Below are 4,597 nucleotides of genomic sequence, written 5' to 3'. Positions count from 1 at the left end.
ACTTTTTCCTCCTTCAAACTTCTAAGCCTTTGGAATCAGGCCACTATTTTTTCCTCTCATGTATTGACCTATTGGTCATTTTCCCTCATTCACTAGTAGTTTGAGACTTGCTTCATTATTGCCTTTTCTACCACCATCTTCCATATCTATGAAGAAAACTTATCCAACATCCTGTAGTCTCAGGTTATATTTGGGCCAGTGAAAATAGGAAGGTGTGTTGAGGACAAAAGAGAAGCTCCAGGGTTACAAGTGAGAAGAGACAACTCAGGGACGCCCAAAGTAGCAGGCAGGAAGAGCAGGAGAAAGGGGATTAAAAGCCAGGAACCCGGACAGAAGAACAGTCAGCCCCAGGGTTACAGGTGAGGAGAGACAACTCAGGGACACACAAAGTAGGAGGTGGGAAGAGAAGGAGAAAGGGGATTAAAAGCCAGGAAGCCAGACAGAGGTACAGTCAGCCACAGGGACCCAGGTGGGGGTGATACGAGAGGTCTCCAACAGCCAGACAAACTTGTCTGTCTGTTTGTCCTACTGTGGTGACATGTAGATGTGAGTTTTGAGGCTGAGCCTCTGGTGTTTAAAACCCAGCGAGATGCACCTGGTGGACAGGTAACAGCTCAGGTTATAGACTGAGACAGACTAGGAAGAAGGAAGAGGCTGTCTGCTTCTCAAAGAATTGGCCAGGGAAAACCTTATGAATAGCAAAGAAACACTGTTTGGTACATTACTGTGAACCTTTAGGAATAGTCCCAGGTATACCCAGACCATATCTCCATAGCACTCATATACCACTCCTCTGCTGTAATTTTCCACACACCCCCAACACCTGCTCTGGAATTGACAGTGTGTCAACAAAGATTTCTCCCTGTATCCTGAACTCCTGCCATAAAAGGGATTTTCCTTCCTCCTCCCCCCTTACTATCTTTGGATATAATACTTATCTATCTCTCTTGCAAATGATGTTTTTTTTATTCTTCTCAGTTTCCCCAAAATACTTCTGTGTCTGAACATGTAATCCTTGCTCTCCTCCATCCTCTCTATTTCTGCCTCCAAACCACTTTTTCCCCCTTCAAACCTCTAAGCCTTTGGAATCAGGCCACTACTTTTTCCTCTTAGGTAATGACCTATTGGTCATTTTCCCTCATTCACTAGTAGTTTGAGACTTGCTTCATTATTGTCCTTTCTACCACCATCTTCCATATCTATGAAGAAAACTTATCTAACGTCCTGTAGTCTCAGGTTATATTTGGGCCAATGAAAATAGGAAGGTGTGTTGAGGACAAAAGAGAAACTCAGGGGATATAGTGAAGTTTATTCTAAGTAAACCTTTAGCTCAGACTGGAATTATGTGTGGTAATCTACAGGTGATGTCAGGAGAAAAGATCAGCATTAACTATGTCAGGGAGTAGAAACAGACTCACCCATTTGAAAAACTGTATGTCATTTTGATTGGCTAAGGCATAGTGTGAGCAAAAAGTTCAAAAGAGTGGGAGAAAATACTAGATACTTAAACTTGGGAGGGCCATCGATGCCATATTTAAGTAGTTTAATTCTTCTGTCAGCTTCAATAAAAGACAGCTAATGTGTTTTTCACATTATACAATAATGCCTGGGTTACTTCTCAGGTTCTCTGTTCTGACTGTGGACACATGAGAGTGGAGACTGTCTTATGCATTCTTTTTTTACTCTCCTCTACCACACACAGTGCACACAATAGGTGCTCAGTGACTACTGAATGAAATACACCCACTCCTCACTTATCGACATGGTTAGTTTCCAAAGACTAGGTCATTACGTGAAAATCAGCATTATGCAAAAATGCATGACCACCTCATATCACAATGGAGGATGACAACATCATTCCAAAGCTGCCAAATTACATCATTCCATAACTGCCAAACCACTGAGAATTGTGTCATGGGAAAGTTGACACATAACCTTAACCTTCACAGCCAACATTACTCTTACCTCAAAACTTGGTGATCCTTACTGCCAGATGTATGTCATTAATACATAAAATAGTCAGATAGTAGATTTTTTACTATTGTTGTAGATGTGAAATGTCAGATAATGAGAGAGTCAATAAGTGAGAAGTAGGTGTAACAGCAGGCTTTTGTGAAATCCCTTAAGATTATACTTCATACAATAATTTATGATGAAAAATATAAAGAAACATGCATTCCACATTATGAACAATAGACTTATACACAAACATTAAGAACTAGCCAGTCCACATGCCTAGAATAAAAATTGTATTCTTCAGACATTTTTTAGAACCTTCTCTAAAGGACTGTGATTAAGCTGCCCTGTTTTGAGGAGTCTGTGAATAGGGTTAATACTTTACATGGCTTTATTGGTTTATAGTTTCCGAGGTGCTATTCAAGTGTGTTATTTTAGTAAATCCCCTCCACTGAGTTTGAGAAAGGTGAGAAGGAGGTCACATTATTCTTATAATGAAGAAAGTAAGGAAGAGATTTTAAGCCACTTGCCCAAGGTTATAAGATAAATTAATGGTAGTGCCTGAACTTAAACTGGGATATTTTATTCCATGTACAGTGATCCTTCTACTGCCACTAGCTTACAGAGAGGACACCTGATGTTTAATACACCATAGGTAAAAAGTAAGGCTCTTATATGGCACTGTGACACAAAAATCAAAGATAAAAGCCATTGTTCCTTACAAGGGATGAATTGCCCACAAAAAATGGCAATACTTTTATCCTTTCACTACATATGCTATTGTTCAGACCCTTGTATTAGGTCTGGACTGAAATGTTAGTCTATCAAGAGATGTGCAGAAATATAGAAGGATTTCAGTCTATTATATATGGTCTATGAAAGAATATTACTGGGAAGGTTATGCTCATCATCTCCACAGAGGGCATAACCTCATAGGAAATTAACAAGTGGCAGCAATACAAATAAAGACTAGACCTCAGAAAGAACTTATGATTGTGAAGGCTGTGGGTACAGGCACTGTTTTCAAACCAGGATATGAAATATCTATCACTATAGATTTTAGTAATAGGAAAGATTCTACTTAGAGTAAATTGAAAGGTCTGGAAGCTGGAGTATAAAATTAAATTTTCTTTTTAACTCATCCAAAGAAGACCTCATGCCAATGAAGACCTGGAGGAATCCTCAGAACTGTTTCTTTTCACTGTTTCCTCTCATCCATCCTCCTTTTTCATCTGTCTTCTCTATCAGCGTATTAGTGTGTAGGTTTCTTCTTACAGGTAATTGTGTTTTGTTCACTTTATTAAAAAAAAAAAAAAAAGATGATATAGGTTTCCATTCTCAAAGAAAATCCAATGTCAAAAATATACCATCTGTTTATGATACCAAAGGTGAAAACAGGAAGAAATAAAAGCATCTGTCTATTTCCTCTTTTGGTTCCTTCCAAACCCATATCTATGTTAGGAACATCCTACCACATTCCCAACATTATTTAGAAATGTGCTAGGTGGCTGTTTTTGTTTATTTTCACATTTTACCAGTTGCTTTATTTGGCTTTGTGCTCTATAACCAAAGTACCTATGTTTGTATATCATATATTTTAAATACATACACGCACACGCACACACACACACACACACACACAGGCATACAAAAAGGTCCTAGGTAGCACAAAAATTTTGCACATGTCTGCTAACCTAAGGTTTGGCTGTTCAAATCTACCCAATGGTACTGTTGAAGAAAAGGCTTGATTAGTGATTGGTTTCCATTAAGATTACAACCAAGAAACAGCAGTTCCACTCTTATCAGAATCAACTTGATGCCAACTAACAACAACATGCATACATATATACACGTTTGTGTGCACTTATTCAATTTTTTTCTTATATAATTTACACACTGATGACTGGGTCTGCATGGTAGATTGAAAAAATGACACCTTTCTCTCCAACCTGTACCCATACCCCTTACAGTATATAACTCTAAGAGTCCTCCCACTTAGAATCTTAGTGTAGTAGTTCAGTCTTTGTAACTTGCTTAAATTTATGGAATGTGAGCAAATGTGACACAAGCAGAGACTTTCAAAGTGCTTGGGCACTGGGGTCAGTCTTGCTGTTTTCTTGGAATTCCATGGCCACCATGTGAAGTAAATTAAGCTAGTCTGCTGAGTGGTGAGATCATGTGGAGCAGAGGTAAGCTATGTCCCCAGAGGCACCCATAACCAGACATGGGATCGAGTGCCTCATAAGTCACAAAGGCTCTAGCCAACTCATCAGTTTACTTCCGTATCAAAGAGAGTCCAACAGAGATAACCATTACCAAGTTAGTTTAGATGTGACTAACTACCAGCTCACTCAAAGTATTGTGCACTAAATAAAAGCTTGTGGATGGTTTGTGACACCATAAAAGATGACTGGTACAATCTGTAAATGTCCGAGGCAAGACTTCTAACCTCCTCTCTTTTAGATTGTTTTTGTCTACTTTTGGAAAGAAAGAATAACTATGAAAGCATAAAGATTCACATAACAAACACCCATGGGCGCACCACTCAAATTTCAATGTTGTATTTGTTTCAGGTCATTATATATGTGTGTGTGTGTGTATGTGTGTGTGTGCGCATGTGCATGCACTCTGGTAGCATAGT

Source organism: Orycteropus afer, unplaced genomic scaffold (assembly GCF_000298275.1).
Source record: "Orycteropus afer afer isolate SDZICR_OR568_19922 unplaced genomic scaffold, OryAfe1.0 scaffold00315, whole genome shotgun sequence".
Taxonomy (NCBI): Eukaryota; Metazoa; Chordata; class Mammalia; order Tubulidentata; family Orycteropodidae; genus Orycteropus; species Orycteropus afer.
This window is presented reverse-complemented; position numbering follows the sequence as displayed.